This window comes from Centrocercus urophasianus, unplaced genomic scaffold (assembly GCF_019232065.1).
Source record: "Centrocercus urophasianus isolate 14NV4802_14NV808 unplaced genomic scaffold, USGS_Curo_1.0 seq_18, whole genome shotgun sequence".
NCBI lineage: Eukaryota > Metazoa > Chordata > Aves > Galliformes > Phasianidae > Centrocercus > Centrocercus urophasianus.
In genome coordinates, this window is record NW_024884733.1 from 14,998,166 (window position 1) to 15,022,097 (window position 23,932).

Below are 23,932 nucleotides of genomic sequence, written 5' to 3' on the forward strand. Positions count from 1 at the left end.
TAATTTTGTAATTATGTGAGCAAAGATGTAGCATGTAATGGACAGTGAATGAAAATGATAAAGAGCTTATGAAAAGAAAAGAAATCTCATGTTAGGTTTTTTATTAAGTTCCTCATTTTTGCTTTCTTCTTTGCACTTGTTTAAGTTTGCACGTGTACATCAAAATACATTCACATTAGTTGTTCATTTTTACCAGCAGAGTAAAATATAGAAGGCAGGATTCTTATCCAGGAAATAGTCTGTTTGAAAAAGACTGCAAAGTAAAATTAAAAGGACTGTAAGAACTTTAGTGGTATCTGAGTGGTCTCAGTTTGCACATTGTTAAAAATCACGCAGTGTCGGTTGGTGCCCTTTTCATCTTGTTTATTTTAATGAAGAAGACCAGTTAGTTTGAAAGGTAGGCTTCAATATGGGAATTGACTTCTGATCACCATATCACTTAACAATTCCTTATATATCAGGAACACTTGAAAGTACATGCACATGTTTGTAGAGATTTTTTTTTTCTCCTGAGGGGTCCAATTATTTATGCTAGAATTATTCCTATTGTGAGTTATTTTTATAATTGAATCAAAACTGCATAGGCTGATACAGCCCCAAGTTACCTCTGTGATCTAAAAAACCCTCAAAAATGACCAAATAGAATAACTTTGTCACTTGTTTGTCATACCAGTTTTGACAATGGGCCACTCAATAGATGTCTAAAATGATCTTTAGCCACATATTATGAAGCCAGAACTGTAATCCAATAACAATTTTCTGGCTAAGTGCTTCTCAGTTGCCACTGGGGACCAACTGCATCACTGTTGCTGCTCTTAAAATGAGCTTAAGCTAAAAGGACACAAATTTCATATTTCTTTTCTTATTTTCTTGAGAGTGATCTAAGGAAATAATATTTTAAATAATTGCATTCTGGTTCCTGAGGGACATCAACATAATTGCACTGAGGATACCTTTATTTTTTTATTCATTTATTTATTAAAAAAGAAGTACATTCCATCTGTAAACGGAATGATTGGTCCAGTGGCACAAAACAATAATGCAATGAAGCCTCTAGTTCATTAAATTGGAATATGGGGATTGAATTACTAATTTATGTTGGTTTTAATTTTGTGGTATAAATTATAGGATTCTAAGATGTAAGGGAAAGATGTTCCCCATGACATGGACTGCCTACAGTTCAGCCAGAAAGATTTATATAAGACTCAGGAGAGATGAGGGAAGGAGAGGTAATGAAGACTGAGACTGACATGGTTCATCTGGAGTAGATTGGCAGGCACATCACCGAAGGAACAACCCAAACAGTAAATAAATAAATGATATTTATTTAAACTGAGAATACTCTGGAGGGATTACTTGTAAATATGGACAGTTTGAAATACTGGTTTCTGAAACTCTGCAAGGGAAGTTAGGTAACAATGAAATGAAGAGGGAGATACTTCATTAACCTTAAGTAATTTCTGATTCATTCCTATTTTATCTTTACTGCCATGCACCCTAGTGTTTTAGTCAGTGTAATCTGGTATTCAAAACTTTTTTGTGAATTTCAGTCTGCTATTAAGTTCATCATTAAGTTACCATTTTAGCTTGATTTCTGTGTTTAAAAGTCTCTGGAGCTGCTTGTAGAAAGAAGTATAAAACCCATACAAGAGAGGACCCCATATGGTCCTTACAGAGTTATTATTTTGACTGAACTCCTATTATCAGGATCTAGTTCTGTGATTTTGGAGGTGAAATCTTAACTGGTTCTTATTTTCACCTTTGAGACCACAGGCAAGTCCCTTTCTGAGAACAGCTTGTACCTCAGTGTCACATATTTTTCAAAAACTCTTTCGTTACTTTGTTTCCTTCTTGCCTAACAGCAAGTGTTTCAAGAAGGTTGTCCTCAGATTCTCTGGTAAATTTTTAGTTAATCTTTCCCTTTCTTGCATTAATTATCAATTTCCTGTAAACCACCTATACGACAGTTAGCCACGACTGTTCAGGAATTGGCCATTGTTTTAATAAGTCCGAAACCACTGCTTTGGCCTTAACATTCCCACCCACTCCTTCACTCTGACCTTCTCCCCATCTTCTCTGTGCTTTCATTTAGAAACCAATCTAATAAGCATAATAGAGAACTTTAGTTTCATCTTTATTCTGGGCCACATCTCCTCTTTACAGGATTTTTAAGAAGCCACCTTTGTGAGTAAGTAGCTCAGTTTGAGACACCCTTGCTTCGCAGTCTTTCTCAGATGAAAGATGCAGTTATGTTAAGGGCATTTCTTACTGGAAACGTCTTTCTTTGTAAAAAAAAAAAAAAATCAATCAGTTGTAGGTAACTGTTAGATCACAGCTTGGTGATTGAGCACCTGGTGAAGGGGTGTGGCTGGCCCAGGGAGCACAGACAAATTGTTTGCACCTGTGTTCCCCATGTGGCCAGAAGGGATGGACCCAGGGTTGCGGCACCCTGGGCACATATAAGGGCCAGCCACTGAAGGGTGAGTATCTTTTGCACCGGCTGTTTCCTGTGAAGGAGCTATCTAGAGAGCCTTCGCCAGTTGAGCGAGTGCTAGTGCTCTTTCTGTATATGACTATTGGCCTACCTGTGAGTACTTTGCTTGCTATTGCTTAGAACCTGTCAGAAGTGATTTTGCTTCTTTGTAAGCAGGACGTTGGTTATTTTACTTATTTACTGATATGCTTTGAACCAGAATTAATTCTAGTTCACCATATGAAAGGTCAAGGTTCTTCCACCTTAAAATTCCTAGTCCCCTTAGGGGAAGGGGGGTTTTGCTCTCTTTAGATCATTAGAAGTAGAAACTATGAGCTGTGAGGCAGGTCAGCGAGATGTGAGGTGCTCTTGAGTGCTAGTTCTCTGCTCAAAGCAGGTTGAGATTAAATCAGGTAACTCGGGACTGGTGCTATTGTTTTGAATATCTACAGAGTTAGGAACTTGCACAATTTCTCTGGGATGTGTATTAGCATTTTGTTATCTGTGTGTTTCTTTTTTTATTAAGGATATTTGATTTTGATATCCCTTGTTGCAACTTGCTGGCCATCATCTCTCAAGCATTCATTTATGCACCTCTGAGAAGAATTGCTCTTACAGAGCTTCAGAACTTTCAAGAAATGCTGTTCTGTCTTTAGTAGTTCCTTGATATTTTTTTAATAAATATTTTAGCATTTTAATTAACTTCATCTGATGTTGATGTAACAGTGGTAAACAGACTCCTGTACTTATGTGTAAGAATCAGTTGGCTTTCTTATTTCAGCATGTGCAGTGTGGGTATGTTTGGGCTCTGTAAAATGTATACTTTGGATCTGATAATTACATTTTCAGAAGATGTTTTATGGAGGATAGTTGTTTTCCTTGGTAGATCATACCTTCTGCTGCAGAAACTCGTGGTACCTCATGTACATCATCTCATCAAAGCTGCATGTGCTTTCCTTGAGACAATGGCTGAACATCATAAACCTTAATTTTCATGGTTTGCATGGGCTCAGAGCAGCACAGGGGTTCTGAGCTCTAGTTTATGCTGATTGTCCATAATGTGTCTGAAGCTTATCTTTCTATACCTCATTGGCTTGGAGTATATGTATTTGTATAATATGAGAACTATAAATGGAAGGAATGTGCCTATTATCGAACAAGAAATGGATTTTTTTTATGGTGATTAGACATTCGTTTTTCATTATTAATTTGGCCTTGTTGTCCCTTCCCCCTGCCAGGAGGATTGTACTAGAAAGTTTTTGACTGTATATGTGATTGAAAAAGAAAAAGCTTTATTACGAAGTCTTTTTTGTTAAGTCTGTTTTGTTTCTTCTGTTTTGTTTCAGTGTTCTCATAGAAGACAATTGAGATGTGAAGTACAGCATTGGTAAGTCACGTGACTGATTACTTGTGAAAAAACTGGAATAAATATGAATTTATTGATGTGAAATCAATAAATGGCGATCAAGAAAACAAAATTTAGGAATGCTCTAATAAAATGGCCTCAAGTTTGACCAGGGAGGATAGAGATTGTATATTGGGAGTAATTTCTTCTCAGAAAAGATGGTTAGACAGTGAACTGGGCAGTTGAAGGTAATGGTGGAGAAAGTATCCCTGGAGGTGATGAAGAACCATGTGAGTTGAGGCTCTTTAAGATATGGTTTAATGATGCACTCAGTAGTATAATATGGTGGTTGGGCTTGATGATCTTAAGTCTCTTTTTCAGCTTGAGTATTTCTGTGCTTTTAAAATGGCAGATACAGCTGTGCAGTGTTTTCTCAAACACTGTAAGTTATTCTAATTCTGATGACTAGTTCCAAAGCAGAAAACTGTATTAGGTTACATGGAAAAACAACTTATTTCTCTATCGCAAATCTTTCTATCAATACACAAGGAATTGAGGTCTATAAGTAACAGCTTCGTGTGCCAGATAAATTTCAACCTGTTTCCTTGGTTCTTGGCTGTGAATTCTCTTCTGTGGTTGCCTACTTTCCTATCTTCTCCAGTCAGTTGTCTCCTGCTGTGGACAAATGGAAAAAGTATTCTCTTCTATTTTCAGTATAAACAAGGGAATGGATTAGTTCTTGTTTGAAAGAGAATATTCATCTAATTTGGGATTAATAAGATAAGTTGCTTGAGAAGATGTAGCTTGCATTTTTTTATATGATATTTTATGAAGTGATTTTAACTACGTATTACAGAGGAATGCAGAAGAGTACAGAAGAAGTAAGTAGCTGTTCATATTAGCAGTTTATCAACAATCTTTTGATTCACACTAGTATGGCTTGAGATTTTCCTCTAACTCTCACTTATTCTTGCCAGAAGTATATTAATAGGTTAAAAATACCTTACTGTCAGAATGAACTGTCAGAAATTAATGCTGGACCCTATGCTAAAAGGAACTTTCACTAACATCAGTCAGACACAGTCCACCTGGGAGGACACTATTACTAGCTGCTTATAATTATGTATGTTAATCCTCTCATGAATGTCACATAGCAAACTGCAGCTTCCGTTATCTTTTGCCTTCCTCTCGTCGTTCTTCTTGTCCAACCAATTTTTGACTCCACTGAAGTTTCTCCTTTGAAGTGGGTTTATTTTTTTCAGCTCTAGCCCAGGCTTTTCTGCATATGAATCTCCCAGCTGCATTCCATAGGTGTATGTTCCAGATGCATGTAAGGACCAAACAATTACTGTGTATGGGAATACATCTGGAAAAAGGAAATACCTCCTTGTTATATGGATGTTCACTGTGGGTGAGGAACTACTGTAAGGAGTTGTAGCAAGAAGCAAAGTAAACTATTTTAAGCTGTTTTCTTTTACTTCTGCCCTGAAAAACTAGGAGTTTTAAGCATACATTCAAGACATTAGCAGCTGCTTGTCTGAAGTACTGTGCTCAGTATTTTATTATAGTATTGTGCACAAGCTGTGAAGTGGGCCAGCTCTGATTCAGGATTTTGCATCCATGTACGTGGATTCTCTGCCTTCTGACATGCTTTGCTTGATATCATTTTTCTTTTATGGTGATCTGTTTTTCAGTTAGTTCAGGACTAAATTCAGTTCTGGTGGATAAGGTTCAGGATGAGAGATTGTTCCTCTTTCCCATAGGAGAGATCTGCTCTGCTCACTTGGTTTTCATAAAGTCTGGATTTAGAAGGGACATGGGGATGCTTAATCTGGGCAGATGGAGGAGTTACAGTTCTAGTTCTTTCTTCATTCCTGTATAAATCCATTCCAGTATAAAGTTGTTAACCAAAAAGCAGCCATTACATTGCTAATATTTAAATGCATTGGACAAATGACTGTAAAGCAGCCCATAACTGTTTTCTAGTTCTGCCTCACTTGCATATTAAAATCATCTTTGATAGTCTCAATGTCATAGTTGTGAAAAGTAGCCTGATTCTGTTGTCTCTATTAAATGCTTCTGATTTAAGTGGCAGTAGGCTTTTTGCTACTCATCAGGAAGTTTACTAATTCAGAAAACTCCAGTCATCAAAGGCTTTTTCTTTGGTTGTAACACAATCATTGTGACAGTTCCAGGTAAGAGTATTTGGTGGAAATAGCTCAAGGGTTCATTCTTTCCAGAATATTTACTTTACCTGACATATCTTTCCTGGGTGTCACAGTAATTAGTCATCTGTATATTATTTGAGGGAAGCTGAGGTATATTATTCTTTCTGTATAAGAAACAGCTAGGGGGTGTGTAATGAAAACAAATAATGAAAGACCTTTCGTGTTGAAGACAACTTGCTAGTAAAGACAGTGCTTGCTCAAAATAGAACTGTGTATACATGTATACTTTATGTAGGTCAGAGAATATTGGTTTCCTTCAAGATTACCTGAAAATTTTTACTTAAACTAGTGTAAATGATCTCTAGCACATATACATATGAATCTTAATAGACTAATTATTTGGGCTGAAATTTTTCTTGAATTTTATATCTCCTGTGTTACTGGAAATGCCTGAAAATCTACTGTCAAAACACGATCTGTCCTTGAAGTACTAGTTCTTCTTGAGAAAGATTATATTGTTTGCTTTTTTTTCTGTGAGCTTAGATGACAGAGATCTGTCCAGTGACTCTAAGTGTTACTTAGTGAGCCATGGAGTCGTCAGTGTGATTCTGGCATTTGTGGAGAGCTGGATAAATCTGAATTCTTAGGAACTTGATAATCTACAAATATAAAAGTGAAATTTAAAATCAGGGTGAAATCCACCCTGGATAAAGCACTCAATAAGCAGTTCAAATATCTCAACAATTTTTCCTTTTCAGTGTGTGCCTTCAGGCTCTTTTAATTGCATGCTTTTCAAAACTTGCTCCAGAGACAGCATTATTAATTTCTTCCTAGATTTTAATACAGTACTCAACACTACAGTCCTTAACAAACCATTAATGAAGTTATTTTCATAACACCCTGGTGAAATGAGGAGGAATTATTGTCCTCATTTGACAGATGGAGATCGGGACATAGCAATTCAAGGTTGAAAGTACCTGCTAATTTGGGAACCCAATCTGAGACATCCTGCTTCAGCCTCTTTCAGAACGCTTAACATCAGGCAGTGTGCTGAATGCACAACTTCCTTTAACTTCAGCTGCCTTTGGTGGGTAATCAGCACTTGGAGCAAGCCAGAGCTCAGGTTTTAAGTCAGGCACTGAAGCACACGAGGAGCACAACTATGTGTGAAAATACTGGGTTTTAAGACTCTTATCCTTTATCTGATAGTCTGTCCTGTGATAGCAGTATAGGCTTCAAACCCAAGGCAACTTTTAAACTACTTTAAATAGGAAACTTTTTTTTTCTTCCCTTTTCTCCCTGCATTCCTCAGTTACTACATAGGTCTGAACTTGGCAGTGTGCAGAGTGCTTCTCTTCATCAAGTAGTACCCTCCTGACCTGCATGGGTACATCCCAAAGGCATGTCCATGCCATGTGCTGAATCAACTATGGCCTTGTGGAAAACTCAGTTTGTGACTGTGTAACTAAGTCCATTTGGTGCTGTGTTCCCCAAACGCTTGTTCTGACTTTGATCACAAGCAACTGAAGCCTGAGGTGTATCAAATGGGGCTAACTGCAGAGTACTAATGAGATGATAAGCATATAATAAAATGGTTCTGCATATGTTTCTGTAGGCAGATATAATTTGAGCTGTAAAGATTTAGTGCTTACTTTACTATTTCCTCTCATTCCCTGTCACTTATCCCTTATTTTATACTTACATCCAAAATACTGTAAGGTGGGGACTACTGTTTTCTTTTTTGTATAAAACTTTGTGCAGTGTTGCCTTGATCAAAGAACCTCATCTTCACCGACAGAATGAATAATGTGAACCAAATAGTTCTTCTATATTCTAATAAAAAGTCTCTCAACTATTTAATTAAAATGCTTGTTATAGAGACTGACCTCAGAGCTAGTGATCACTGACAGTTTGCTATGTGAATTCCCCACCTAGAATGTTCAGGGAGAACTGCAATTTGTTCACTAACTTTTGTTTCTCTTAAGTGAATTTAACGTGTTTTATACTTTTCAATTTACTGAAGTGCTAGTAGTTTATTAAAACAGAACATTAACTTGACCTGTATACCTATGTCACAGGACTGTTGTGAAGATTATTAATTAGATAATGTTTGTAAAGCACTTTTTATAAGTGAGAAGTGCTATAAAGTCTAAGTATTATTATTGCAGTGTGATAGAGATCACAAAACACAAGTGAATTAGCTGTAGGTTTAATCCTTATAAGGCAAAGCATACCAGGGGCAAAATAACATTGCAGTTATTTTTCTTACATCCAGCACTTCATTAACTACCACATACGGTTATATAACTCTGTGAGAGTCTAACTTAGTAAAGTTTATAATCATAGCAGGAAAAGTTCTCACGGGTTTTGTAGCAAGACTTGTACGTACAGCCCTTAAGGTCACACAGAGTTCCTCCAGCTATGCAGTGCTGGTGACTCCAGCTGCATGCAGGGACATCATTGTGTGCTTTGGCTCTCTCAAAGTTAAGCCCTCTTTGCAGGAGTGATTCTATGTTAAATAATAAATGTAGGTTTGCAAATTGGCCTTATGCCATTGAATGATTATGGTTATCTATATCTTAAAATTCTTCTGCAGTTTGTGTTTCTTTCTTTGCTTTTACTGAACATGTGAAAGATGCACCTGAGTAAATAAACTTGATTTGAGCTAGAAAACTACAAATGGCCTACAGGCAAGCTCAGGTGTGAGCAGGGTTGCTGAGGTTGCTGCATGAGGCTTGCTCGGGGGTGGCTAAGATGGCCTCCTGTGGAAAAGCTGGGAGGGGACAGGTGGTTTGATTGCAAGCACAAGCCCCATGTCTCTGTGCATGGATTCTGGTGATTTGGGGATGTGAGTGTGAGGGGTGCCAGAATGAAAAGTAGTTAAATAGGAAGAAGGTTAGGTTTAGGGATCTACTGATATCTTTCTGTTAATACTTGAGCTTTTGTGTATGGGTACGATTCCTGTATGGGTGATGCAATGACAAACATGAGCTTTCTCTCAGTAGAGAAAAGAGAAGTTGCACTCCATTTAAATTGGAACCAGCTGATGCCAAAAGCCAACTGTATGGGGAGAGGATTATTTATAGTCAAACCAATGAGGGGAGGATTATTTATGGCCAAACTTGGAAGCAAGGCATCAGGTGGTGAGGAGCCCTTGGGTCTGACAAAGACATCTGCTAGGAATGTCAGCAATACAAAGGTAACCCTTTATCCAATGGTAAATGATAGGACAGAAATTACAGCTGACCTGGAGGGAGAAAGGTTGCAGAGACATGTTTGAGGGAAATAACAATGTGTCAGACAAAGGAATTAACTAAAAGTAGGCACATTGCCAAAAATATCTATATACCAATGAGAGACTTAAAGTCAGAAACAGGTGAACTATGGGCCTGGAGGTGGGAAAGGACTGACTTTCACTAAGTGTAACTTGAACCGGATGAGATGGGTGCAGTACTGAAGTACATAATTATTAGCTGGACAGAATAGATCAGACACTGGAGTACTTTGGTACATGCTTATGAACTATGTGGAACAGAACAGCCATTAGAAGGATTTTGTGTAGTAGCATTCCAGGTGCTTTTCTCTTGGCAAGTCGGATAATATTTTAGTGTAAAGATGTGGTAACTTGATGTTGATTTGAACTTCCTTTCTTCTAGTACAGTGTCTTAAATGTTTACAGTGCATTCTGAGCTTCATTACGTTGTCATTTTTATTTAATGATATTCCAATTTGTGCTATCTGTTGCTACTCAAGAAAAAGATGCTGAAGACCTGATTCTTAATCTTGCTAATGCTGAAATTACTATGGTGTTGTGTAGCATCTGTAGAAATGTGCAGAGGTCTACTATGCGAGTTTAAAGAACGATTGTTGTTAATGAGAGTCAGTCCCTGAGTGTGTAATTGTGAAGATGAAAGAGGTAACGGACTCTCGTAAAACAGTAATGGGTTTTATCTAACTGTATATAAATAGCTGTTTGTGACAATAGGGTAAGGTTCAGAGAACCAATTTATTGACAGCTGAGACTTTGTAGATAAGCTGGCTTTGAAAGACACAAGAGGAGAGCATCCTCAGTCATACATGATAAGCATGAAATATGAAGCTGGTCAAACAAAATGTTATGCATCTCATGGCAATGAGTTCTGTATGGTAATTATGTGCTTCAGATGATTGAAAAGATCAAATGTTTGTCTGGAAAAGGAGAAAACAAATTTTGTTGAGCCAAATCTCAACGTCAGTAAGCTAAGACAAAACTTATAGCCTCTGGGCATGAGCAAAGTATGTGTGGGATGGGGTTCCAAGGGAACTCTTATTATGTAATTTTCCTCTTTAAGTTTTGTAGCAATGGGTACTGATGCAATAAGATGTGCTAAGGAGCTGTTCCTTTGCAACTGTGCTTGCGTAGGAAGGGAGGATGGGGTGGCAAAAGCATGTGCTGCCATTCAGTTCATTTAAACAGTTTCAGAGAGCACAAGTAATGTATCCTTACTGTAGCTGACTTTAGGTTTTGGCTTCTCAGCTTTATGGAAGTAAGTATAGTGAAGTTATCCTCAGATCCTAGCCTCGCACAGATAAGCCAGCAATGAATTCTGTGCAATGAGGAGTCCTAGACAATTTTTCTGCCACCTCACTGCTTTTTTTTTTTTCAAATCTTAAAATTGCAAAATTATTTTGAAATGCATGAGTACATAGATCCTACTCAAAAGTACAGATTCCTCACACCAAAGCATCTATGGCACCTGCAGAGGTGGCAGTAAGTGCCAGGTCTGCTTCCCCCTGCTCCCAGTGCAGCCCGAGCCCACACAGCAGGTGTACCTGCAGCCCTGCCCTGCATTCAAGTGGGGCTGCGTGTGTCCCTGAGGTGCTTGCCTCTCCTTGACTTTGTTCTGCAGAGCAAGATAGAAAACCTTTCCCAGCCTGAAGTGAGGGAATCTTACCAACAACAAAAATGGCAGTAAACTGCCACTAGTGTTTTTGTCATTTCCAAGGTAACATGTTTAATCCTGTCATCCTCTTTTGCTTTACCTGATGGCTGCTGCTCTAAGCATTGAAGTCATCTGGATGGCAATATAGGATGAAAAGCACAGTAGCCACACCATAAGTACTGTGGATTTGAGTAAGAAATTGTTTTTGCACTGCCTCTTTTTCGTACTTTAAATCATGAAAAGTAGTCAGCTAATTACCTTCCATGGTTACTGCTATTGTAATATGTGTCTGTTTGAAGTGCAGAGATAATCATCGATTGTACACTTTTGACTGCACTATTACTGGTTACAATACCCACATTGTGTTTACATTTTTGCTTTATAACACTTAGCTATTGTGGTTTTAACACGTAGTAATTCAGTGAATACTGACTCCATGCAATGCCCTTGCCATTTCACTTTGTGGTATTAAGTGTTGTTTTTCTGGGAAGGTCTTGAAATGTGGGGCATTATGTATGAGTTATGCTAATTTGTTAGGGCAATGAATACATTAATTTCATTAGTAAATGGCCTCAAAGCAATAATTACCAGTGTAGGTGTGTCAGAAATGATCATGTTCAGTTTTGCCAGTTAATTATTAAGATTTTGTTCTAAAGGACCAAGATTTGACATCCAGATTCAATTCAGCCATAAATGAAAGTCTGAAGTGTATCAAGCTGAAGAAATCTAGCCAAGAACTTGTTTTGCTCTTAGAATTTTTTACGTTTTCTCCAATTGTGCTTGTCAATAAACTGCCAAAATAATTAGTGCTAGTGATAGGAGGCTTATACTGTACTTCCCAAAAAGGCACAATCATAATGAAAATAGCAATTGCACTTTCTAATTCCTCTCATTTTGCCTCGTGTTACGGAATGTTGATATTCTATGATAGTTTTACTTGCTAGTGCAGTACTTGAAATGGCTTCAGTTTATTGTTAAAGCTGAAGTTTTTCATTGTTATTTTTTTCTTAATGCAGTTTACTTCTAGTGGTCTAATTAGATATCTAAGTAATATCCATGAACTTCTTTAGCTTTACATGGCCAATACTGCAAAGGAGACAAATAGAGGCACCTGTGCACCTGAATTAATTTCCATGTGTGACTTTTTTTTTTTTTTAATTATAGTGGACCTGTTTAGAGCACCTAATAAACTACTGTTCAGTAATATGCTTTTAAGCACCTTATGACTGTATTTTTTTTTCCAAAGAGAACTTATAAAATTGTGCACTTGAACTGAGGTAAATTTGGAAGACTGTTGTCATTTTAATAATGAATGTTTTTGTCTGTGGTCTGCTTTGTCCTTCTCTATATGCCCCCTTTATTTTACAGAGATCCTCTGTTCTCTTCATAGAAGTTATGGCTTCTTTCAATATATATTTAGTTTTAATTGCAAGGCAGAATACTTCAGATCACTGTAGAATAATACTTTAAAAAAAAAAAAAAAAAAAAGAGAGAGAAGAATGTAGGACACTAGCCAAGCTCACCAGATTCAGTGCAGAGGTCATCTTTTATCCAGTCTACAGACCATATAATCTGCAGATTTTGCTTCTTGACCTTATTTTGTAACAGCAAGTAGAGCTGGTGGATAATATTACATACATCTCCTTAGATTTACAAATACAAAGAGAGGGTGTCTAATTATCTATCTTCTTTAGCATGATTGATAACTTTCCATTAGTTGAGCTGGTCTTCAGTTTGCTTTGGGACCAATATAAGCAAATGTAACTCATCTCGCAGTGAGTTCTGGCATGAGTATGTGCAGCCTGGTTAATTTAACTTTCTTGTTGATCTTCTAACCGTGCAGTGAAAAATCAAGAACAGTGTGTGATGTTATTACAGTCATTACAGGCCCAAGATGCCCAATCCTTTTGCAGTTTCTAGATGGCTTTTTTTCTGCACAGCTGTGGATTTTTTGAAGCTGTTCCAGTATGTTTAGGGACTGAGAAACCAGGGGAAGGAGTTCCCTTCTGTCTCAAATTGTTCCCTTTTCCCAAGATATTGTGAGAAAATGAGTCTTCCTTGTTTACTAGGCAATTAAGTAGAATGTATTGGCACTTAGTGTTCAAACATATCTAGAGTGGTGCAAATCTATCAGAAGAATTTAGGATTACTATTCACCACAGAGGTTTTGGAATATGAAGTAAAATGTAGACAAAATCCTTTCTTATATTTTATTCCTGAAAGATAAATCCCCTGGGAAATCAAGTTTTGTAAAAAGCTGTCAGTAGAGAAGAATTTTTCTTTTTACCAGATGATTAAACACACGAGTGTTTCAGAGAATAGGTTGCCATAAAGTCTGTTACTTACCTGCATATTCTTGTTTGCTTTTGGTTGGTTTATTTTTGTTGTTACTAGTATTAATCTGAAGCATGTAAGGATTGCTTTATTACTTATGGCAAAGTTTAATAAAAGTTTAGTGATGTAAAGGAGCTGGTTGCAAAGATGTTCTTGGCACATAAGCCCCCCGAGAAACTCATTTACTTACAGAACCAAATGCTAAGTAAAATAAACAGCTTGACTTTCTACTGATGTTCTATAGCCACCTTAAGGGAAAGGTGGGGAGAAGGGCTATGTTGCCATGTGGATTTAATTCATGAACTTCCACTTGAAGTGCTCCAAAGCAATACAGTAGTTGAGCCAACTTTCCCTGCTAAATCACAAAAGAAGGGTTTTTTAACCAAATACAGGGGATCAACTGCAGCTGCAAAGAGGAAATTTAGAATTATCATCATACCAGTATCAGAAGGTCCTTTATATTTATAGCTTCATAAAAGTTCACAGCTAGAATATTTGCTGCCAACTCATAAAAAACCTAATGAAAATATCTGCAGGTTTTTTTTTTTTTCCACAGACAGTGGCTTCTTAATCCCTTAAATCCTGATGAATTCTTGTATTCAAAACATTTGCAAAAGAGGAGAGTGAAGGACTTCTTTTTGCGTTCTTAGAGTAGGCCACACTTGAGCTTGTTACAGGACAAACTGCTGCAGTTTTACATGGGTAATATTGCCACATTCCAAATGTACCTGTTAACACCAAGAGAAATGTTTGGTGGTATTCAGTGTAAAAGAAGTTATGACAGTGTCCTGCTTTTATGAAGGTAAATTTCTGTGTTGTTTAGGTAAACTTTACCATGTGGTTTAGAATCACGGCAGTGGTTATTGCTTCAACATTAAAAACAACTGTAAGCAGTAAGTTTCTTTCAGATAAGTAGTAGTATTCAGTGATGAAAACCTAGTTTTAGTGTACCTCGAAGGATGTTGTTACTCAATAATTCACAAGTTCTGAGCCTTTGTGACTAAAAGCAGAAAGATTTTTATTTACATTCCTAAAACTATGAAAATGTATCTATTTTTCTCTCCAGCTGCTGTGGAAAAAAGCTTCCAAAAGAAGAGCTGATGATAGTGATGAATTAGGTGAATATTTCTCAGGATAACATGAGTTTGGGTGGCTCATCCAGTTATTGATCATCTCCCCTTCTTCTGGATACTGTCATGAGTTTAACATCAAGGCTGCTCTGAAATTGTCACTTCTAAAAGATTATTCTGTTCCTTCTTCCTTGCAAACTGATCTAGTTGAAAACTTTCTCCCAGGGAAAGCATATACTGTCTGAAGTCTCACAAATGATCTTGGTACACATTTTTTAAAAATTAAGCTTGGAAATATCTGTGAAAACTTATAGATAGAAATGTTCTGGGTTATAATGTGTCATTTGTTGCCATCAGAATAGAGAAAGCATATTTCACAAACAATGTTTCTGCTTGTATTACTGCAGAAGGATTTACCTCTCTGAAAGAGGAGCTTCCATAGTCAGAGGAACTAAACCAAGGTCATAGCATCGTTCTAATTTTGTATTTGAACATATAACTATGACTCCTTCTAAAAAGTAAAATTTCTGATCTATGATTTGCTTAAGCATGGCACTTTAACTAAGAGAAAATCACAATGAGCTCTAAAGCTCTGTAAACAGCAATATCTTTTATGAACTGTGCTGAGTGAAAGTGTTTGAGTAGAGGGTAAGCTCTGTTATTTTCACCATGCTGGCTCTTCAGCTTTCTTGAGCTTGTGAACAAGTATCTACATACTCATGAAAACTTACTTTTTTTTTTTTTTTTTTTTTTTTTTTTCTGCCAAAGAGTAATAGTGCAGTGGAACACAGGCTCTTCCATAGCTGTGAGAGACACACCTAACAGAGCTGAGCTATTCCCATTCTGGCTGTCCTCTCAACCCAAACCGTTTTATCATTTCGCGTGTGGTGTGCCTCAAGCTGTGAAGCTATTTGTTGAACTAGGCCATGTTACTTCTTGAGAGGAAGATAAATGTTCCATATTATCCTTAATTTCCATATAATTGTTTTAATCTTTGTTTCATAATAAATGTATAAAAATGCCCTGCAGCTACCTCTTTGTTTGGCATTGTAGGTGAACATTTCCATCCTGCTCAAACTCTAAATGAGACAAGTCTGCTTCTTTTTCCACTCACCTGAATGGTTCACAAGACACTCCAAAAATAATCAGCTGTTCACACTGCAAAACTATACCTCTGCATGTGAAATTTGCAAGGCTGCATTTCTCATCCATATCATTTTGGATATGTTTAGCAAAACAGATTAGGACTACCAACAGCTCTGGCTGGAGAGACATGCTCCTGCAAACTCCACAGAACATTTGTCTGTCTCTGGGCGATCATATGTTCTAAGCTAAAATGAAACGGGAGGAGTGAGGTGTAAGAAGGAACATCATACCTGAACGTTAGCAGTTTTGTCTTGCATTTTGACTGCATGTTTATTCAAAAAATGTGAACAAGCAGTTTTAGGTAAAGAAAATGACAATGTGCTGAAGTTCTGGTGGGGTCAAGATTTATGGGAAATGACATAGGAGTCCTGTATGGATTCCTTTCAGTTTGGCACTCTACGTAGATGTTTTATGCCCTGTTAATGACAACCTGTCTCACTTAGATCCTGGTGGCCAGCTGTCCTCAGCCTTCACTATATGATTCCTTAATTCCTATTTACATTTTCAGCAGCCTTTGTGTGAGGATGGTTACATCCAGATGCTGTTCCATCTATACACCTGAACTTTGCTCACACAGGCTACAGGTGGGATTCCCTTGAGACTCAGCAGCTGAGGAGCATGCTTCAATTCTTACACATCAGCCAAATAGTTACAGATTTAGCAGAGCATATATCAGTAACTGGAGGAAGGTCCCAGAGTTTTACTGTTTATTTCTGCAAAAGTTACAGCGGTGACAACCTATCTGAAGCACAACAAAGCATCATAATCTCATTGTAAAACATCTGTGGGATGCCATAAGAAGCCTAGAGATACTGTGCGATGCTACGCTATCTTTCCATAAAGGTATTGTTTGTTTTTGATGGGGAGTTGTAGAATTGCTGAAATTAGTGGAGTGAAAGGCTTTTCTGTGCCTGTCTAACAGAACTGAGAAATATGAAAGCTTCAAATAGCTCTTTTACAAGCTGCTTTCAAGCCTGAAATAGAGCCTAGTCTTGAGGGGAGGGGAAACAAGCATCCTGATTCCATCAGATGTCAATGTTTAGTTCTGTGGTCCCTTTAATAACAAGCCCAGTGGAAAAAAAAAGGGAAAGTTGAATGAATACATTTTTTGACATTTTGTTTATTAGTATTTTATCTAGGCTAGTAGTAAATGAATAGACTTGTCAGCAGAAATCTCTTGGTGAAACAAATAAAGAATCTTAATAGGCAGAGAGAACAGAACTAACGGCAAATTGCTCACAAAGAGCTCTAATTTATTGGTTTCCTTTTCATGAAGATCCTGTTCTGGATTCTGGCTTTGCCAGAAGAAACAGCTGAATGACTGTATGAATTGTCAGAAAGAAACTGCTGTGAGAAAGGGGAAGACTTGAGGAAAGTCTATTGCTGTTTACACTTTCCTCAAAATATTTTTTTACTACGAAGTAAAAAGTTTTCTTGGTTTGATTTAAGCAATTCTATGGAAGTAAATTTTCTTTGAATTGAATTTCCTTTTCCATTGTTACACTCTGAACCTTTACTATAAAGTGACTTTGTCAGCACCTAATTCCAAAGTAGACCCCTCAAAAAATCAAAGAAGAGAAAAATGCAGAAATATGGCTGTCTAAAAGTTAAAATATTTTGAATTCAGTACTTCATTGGTATTTTTAGTATTCTATTGCAAACACTCCTGGCTTTCTGATGGAACGAAGAATGAAAAACAGGTTACACAATGTAAAAAGATTGAGGGGGGAGGATAGAACTGGTTCAATTATGTATTGCATGTTGTTTGTATTTTTTTTCTCCTCTGTTTTTAAGATGAATTTCTTCTATAAATCCGCTATGGTAACTTCTGTTCCAATAAAATTTTGTTCAGTTTTTTATTCTACTGGAGATACAATCTTAGAAAACTAAACTGTGGTAGCAACTGAGGAAATGCAGTTTCTTCTGCCTTTCACTTTCTTTGTCTTAAGACTGACAGAAGAGCAACAAGACTTCAAGAATGTTGTATAACAAGGCTGTAGCTTTACATAATGTTTCAAGGAACTATCTGACAATAATTCATCCAGCACATATCATCCATCCTATCATAATCCACTTTGCCAAGGGCCTCTGTTGGCTTTCTACCTCATTAAGCAGGCACAGCACCTTTGTGGAGATTTCACTGCTCTCTCCTCATGTAAAGCAGAGGGGATTGACTTGACTTCTCACTGTTCAAGGGATTCAGAGCTTCAGTCTGTTCTTCAGCTCTTTTTGGTAGATGCTTTCCCTATGCAATTTTGATTCTGGCTTTCTAAATAGACAAGAAGCTGTTCCAAGAAATTCTCTACAAACAAGAATTTTCTGGATTGCAACCCTTCCTTTCTTCTCCTGAAAGAGGAAAGAAAAAGAATGTCTGTCATGTGCACTCACCATGAAGATGTTTCTCTTCTCAGGTCTGCAGAGACTGTGTGCTGAGGGTTCTAGAGTACAGTAGCTATTGAAAACTGAGATATAAGCCAAGGATTGTAAGTTCTTTTGAGTTATTTGGAGGTAGGAGAGCTAGGAATGGGAAAGGGAAAAAAAGACTTAGTGTGTACTAGGTCAGGATTTCTTCATGCTCTTCTCTGTTAGAACATACCAAGAGAACACTTAGTGCTGGTATCTCATAGTCTTTGGCAGTTTCAAAATTGGAACTATCTCAGCTCAGACAAAGCTTTTCCATTTCTTGGGCTCCCAGAATGAGTTGTAACCTTCTGCAAGACTTTGCATACCACTTTGAAAACTGGATATCTTTCAAAACAGTTGTTACTGTTTTTGTTGGTTTTCTTTTCATGGCAATAGTTTTAATAAACTTTAATATTAGGATAATATTGTTTATCCACATTAACATCAAATTACTTTCATATTTCTAAATGAATATGAAACATTTAGTTTCTCTCAGTAAATTCATCTCTATAGTATAATTTAAAATAGACTTTCATACCAACTCTCACATGCGTTTCTCAGTTTCTTCTGTCTGAAGGAAAAGAAAAATGTGAATGAAGTATTCAAGTCTTTTTTTTCCTGCCTGGACACTTGTTTTGGTGTGAAGATATATCAAGAATTTGCTTTCTCAAACTACTTTTCATAATATTTTATCAGATGGTCTTAATTTTCTGAATGGTGTTATCTTTTCAAGTTGGCATTAGTCTGGGCTGCAGTTTTGCACACTCAAGATTGAAGAACATAGCAGTCTTTCTGCTTGTATGTGACATTGTTTTTCGGTTCTCTATGAACCCAAGAAACAATTCCTTACAAACAGATTTACTTGGCCCTTCAGATGACTTTGCTCTCCTGTTTGTTTTTTTCAACCATGAAAGATTTCTCTGCTGTGTTCTAAAATGCACTGAGGTATAAGCAAGCGCTGTTTTCTACGCATATTGGATATATGTATATATGATATATATGATTTTATTTTAAATTAAATATGATTTTAATTTAAACTGCAGTAGATGGGACATGGACGGGTTATCATTAGGAGTGGTGAGGGTGGAGGCTTTTGACTCAAGTAGGCTGCCAGGGATGTGCTGTTTTCCTTTAAATTACCCAGCCAAAAGAGGCTGCATTGGAAGAGATGCTGAGGTGGATGTCTATGGAAGAGCTATGAAAGTCAGTCACTTGGTATTTGGAAGTTATTGAGTTAGCAGTACTTCCTACTGGAATGCGAACAGCCTGGCAGGTTGTTTTCACGTTTCCGTTCTGTTTTTCTTGTCCTTAATCTAACCACAACTAATTGAATGAAAACCTAGACAGAAGTGAAGCAGTCTAGTTTCATCACTGTGCATATGCAGACTTGTTGAAGCACATCCAAGTCGTGATGCTGTCTGTCCCTTCCGTTTTACCGCTGATTTATTGCTTTTGTCAATAATCAATGCCTCTCTACGGGAGAGCCTTTTCAGGTCGCTGTTTGCACCTGTGACACGCTCAGATGCTGTTTTATCAGCTTTCCCCAAACCACCTGTAAAGCTGGTGGGTTCTCCTTTCAGATTTTGAGCAGCCTGAGGCAATAATTATAGCACAACAAATAGAAAAGCACAATTACTGTTTTTTAATGTATCAGTAACATTCTGTAACAGAAAATGCTACTGCTTGACTCCCTGCACATGGGTTTGATTGTTGCAACCCTGGGCACAAAGCCAGGGGGCCCTGATTTGCCCTGCAATCTGCAGCTTGGTATATTTCACTAGCCCTGGGCAGGGAGGTCCTTGCTGATGCTTGCTCTGGGCAATGCTGGCAGCTGGGTCTGGTGTGACCCTGTGGCCTGATCTAACTACCTGCAATTTTGCTGTGCTGATCATGTGCTCTTTTTTGATAGATATCTTCTACATCACACTATACTGTAGAATGAAAGCCAATCCATATCTTTGCCTAGCTAAGCCATGCTGAATCTTGCCATGTACAGCCCATCACAGTGGTTGGCCCTGGATGCACCTTTACATGGAGCTGTGGTCAGCAGGTTAGAGCTTTGGCAGCTCAGTGTAATGATTCTGCAGAGGAAAACCTGCCAAATCTGGTGTTCTTCCTTGCTCTGAGGAGTCTAAATCTGTGAATAGGCACTTTCACAGTGAATAAGAAGTGGAAAGATGCCCTAATTTCTTAATTCTTCTATATGAATGATGTAGGTCACAAGGAAAATCTTTTTTATGACCTACAATATTGGGATTGTATCTATTTCAGAGCTCATTAAGTTTCGATAACTAAGGTGGTTTAATGACATGCAGTACTGTGTGTGTTTTTTTCTTGCAGCCTGTATGTGTTTTTAACATAATGATGTTTTACACATGCAATTCAAATAATAAATACTGGAAGCAAATTAATTTTTTTCTTTTCAAGCGAAGAGCTGGTGACTATCGCAGTTTTAAAAGCAACTTTAAAGTAATTTTAAATTATTCTTCTCTTTTGTCTATAATACTTTCTCTCTAAAATCATACAGATCATAACTTGATAATGCATTACTATTTTATTTCCCTATCTTTATGCGGTGGAGCTTTCAGTTCAGTGTCAGTGAGTCACGTAAGCGAGGTTTTCTCACCCTGATACCCAGAATTGTGCTATAGTTAGTGTGACTGAAGATTTGAGTAGGAAATTCTGTATAACATAAGGCAGTGTTCTTAATGCCCTTCTACTAAAGACAGTGATGAAATAATTTATGCCCGTACGAACTCCAGCAAGGAGACGTGGAATTAAAAAGAACTGTAAAACACAAAAACTCTAGACCTGTATGTGATTACTCATATTAAATGAAAGTAAACTATATTACCCAATTAGGGAGTTTCTCATTTCTAAAGTAATGTTTGTCATTTTTCCCTACCTTCTTTATTTTTATATGTGAGATACTGGGTGTGGAGTGAAGCATGGAGTAGTGTTCTGGTCTTTCATCTCTGGAGAGAAAAGGATTTATAAATTGGATAAAGGTCACTCGGGAATATTAGTTTAGTTGGTGATGTAGTACAACTTCTTCTCTAGATCATGCATCCACCGTGCAAATGGCAGAAGTATGGTAATAGGCTGTGGTCTGTCAGTTTAATGAGATATCGAGGGGGATCAGAAGGATCGAGAGAGGTTTTTAGTATCCACTGGAATGCTTTTAAAAAATCTCTCAGAAAAAGGGAGATGCTTTAATTATAGTCCTGAAAGACAATTGTGGCTTATTCTGCAGAGCTTTGTTCTGAGCTGAGATCCACACTCGGTGCAGTTTCATGTTCTCCAGATGCAGAAGTTTTGTTCAGCATATTCCAGAGTATTTAAACGCCGGTACAGCCTGCCATCTGGGTACTCCTATGGTCACCAACAGATGCTCTGTGGACAGCAGTAGAAAATGGGAAAGCTAAAGGTAGAGGCGTGTGGGTTTACAGGTGCTCTGTGTTCATCTGCTAGGGGACAAGTAGACATGGCCTTTTTTGTTGCTGGTATTATCCACAGGGTTGTGAATTACACTAGAAACTAATGCATTTTGTATCTTCTCAGATCATCCAGCAGATTTGCAGCATCTGTAAAAATACTCATTGTTAGAAGTTTCACTGAGAGTAATTCTGAGAAAATATTCTTGGTTTTAGGCAGGTCCATTGAAAATTGATTTTTCAGAGTCTGAAAAGCATTAGCACATTTTGATAGTGACTTAGATCATGTAGGATTTTCTTCTTTCCCTGGCTATTTGAGTTTAATTCGTAAAGTGAATATTTTATTTCAGGTGGGAAGCATTCCTCCATCCATGTTTCCTAATTGCTCAGTTGGTGAACACTTCTGTCACTGAGTACACCCCTTGTTTAAATCTTGTGGACAACTGCAATAGCCGCTGCAAATGCACAACAAAAATGCACAAACACACACAAAAAAGAAAGGTTTGGTGGGTTTGGTTGGTTTTTTTTTTGTTGTTGTTGTTTTTTAAATTATTTTCAAAGTTTTGAAATCTTAATGAAGTACACATTAGGCTATTAAATAAGCGTGCGGTGTATTGTGCAGTAGTGTGGAAGCTGACAATGTGCTGTACATATACCTGTGCCGGTGCTGGTTCTGTCCTTTGCTGTGTGCAGCTCACTGTTTTGTGTTCCCCAGCTGCTTGCACACACCTAGTGGCACTGTGTTGCATCTTTCTGCTCTTTACACCAAGTAGGGATTTGCACGTGCAGTTCTTTCTTAAAAGTGAACTGTGTTGTCATACCTTTACATACAAGGTCCTAGGAACTACAAATCTTCATCTCATTTCTCCTAAAACTCCTCAATAAGAGTTGTCCTCTTTTCTCACAAAACATCTGCAGGCACAGAGAGATCTGAGTGCTTTATCAGTACCATAACTATTCCTTGAGAAGGCTTCCTACATCTTGAAGTCTAAAGCTATGGAAAATAAATCCATATTTCGAATATCAATTTTTCTTTTAACCTATTTGTAAATGATTTATTGTAGTGGAAAGTCAGATGATGATAAGATAACACTGTTTAGAGGTCATTAAAGAGTTTTCAAGAAGTTTCTACAAAGGTACTGTTCTTATATTGTCAGTATGATAAGAAAACAAAGAATTTATGTCAAAGTTTGCAAAATGTGTTTGTCTGATAAACAGTCTGCTGAGGGGACATCAATCATACTTCCTTCCCAGAGCATATTGTATTTTTCATGAAGTGAACTTTAGTGACTCCGCACATTCATGTGTCTGATACTGCGGCATCTTAAGCAGCATCTCCTCTGATGTGGTGGCTGTGATGCAGCACGCAGCGTGGTGCCTCCAGTTGTGCCTGGCGCTAATAACCAGAAGCTTTTGCTTCTGCAGAATACAATAAACATCTGTATCTCTTTAGCCAGGTGAGAAGGTGATTAATATGGTCTCCATTCCCGGGCCTCACTGTGTTTCTTCTCTTGAAGGAAAGACGTTTCTGTAACATAAAAATTCATTGTGAAGATGGTGAGAAGGGAGTTACAGTATGAAGCTGCTTTATAGAATGCTCTTCTGAAGAGGCATCTGCAGTGTCATCATGAAGCATATTTGGCTTAAAAACAACAAAAATTCAGACTCTATGATCTACATTCTCACTGTTTTTCTTAACATGCCTTTCATCTTATTACTGTATAAATCACTTCTCAATTGCCTTGAGCTGAAACAATATATCTGAGCTTGGGTTAAAAGCCTGTAAGTGCTTCTTTACTTCAACAAAGTGAAACCAGGTTACATTAATAGAAGTATTAATTAATTTGCCCTCATTTATTCAGTAAAATTAGCATTATTGAAAAGCCTTTACTGATTTCAAGTATGGTTAAAGTGTGTGCAGCTTTAGTGACAGCTTTATCTGTAACACCTAGTGATGTGTCAGATAGCGTAGAAAATTATTGTCCAATTTAGAAACCTGAGACATCACTGGGAAATGCTGTGGGGTGCATTATAATGAAAATACCAATCCACATTAGCTATGGTTGCCATAAGCAAAAATCTTAAAATCACGGCCAAACCTACCTAAAGATCATGTAATAAACTCACATTCCTAATTTTATTAGGGATGTGCCAAGTTAAGCACTTTGCTGGCCTTTGGACAGATTTATAGCTTGATTTCTGCAGAATTAGTGTTGACTGACAAGAGGACATTGTTTTATAGGATGCTATTTAAATAAAAACCTGCAGGGTATTTCTGTAATGTTGTCACTTCAAGTCCGAACTGGAAAAAAGAAATGTGTATTAAGGAGGAATCTTCATTAGCTTTCATGAGTTTAATATAAGGCTGTCAAAAGCTTCCTTATAAGGTAAGACATTGTAATGCACAGGGACAAGCCTCATCTTTGTTCCAGGTTTCAGTATGAAAGCAATCTGTTGGATGTATTTAAAACCGAGGGGGAAAAATTCCTATTCCCTTTTACTTGGCAGAATCATGTGTAAAGAAGAGTGTGATGCTCTTTCTTTGTGGATATCAGAGTGGCAACTGGTAATAGCCACTTTATAACTTTTTATGCATGTATCACTTGTTCCTAGCAATTTGCATCAGCTTGTATTTTT

General features: G+C 37.4%; 1 long non-coding RNA gene across 8 annotated transcripts in view; it reads left to right on the forward strand.

The window, feature by feature from the left end:
• The window catches only part of LOC122161013, a 489,323-nt gene that overhangs the window by 320,751 nt on the left and 144,640 nt on the right, over positions 1 to 23,932 (forward strand). For all 8 annotated transcript variants that reach the window (XR_006169028.1, XR_006169026.1, XR_006169025.1 and 5 more), the window contains one exon: positions 3,820 to 3,860. This is a non-coding gene — a long non-coding RNA (uncharacterized LOC122161013). The remainder of the gene's footprint in view (positions 1 to 3,819; positions 3,861 to 23,932) is intronic.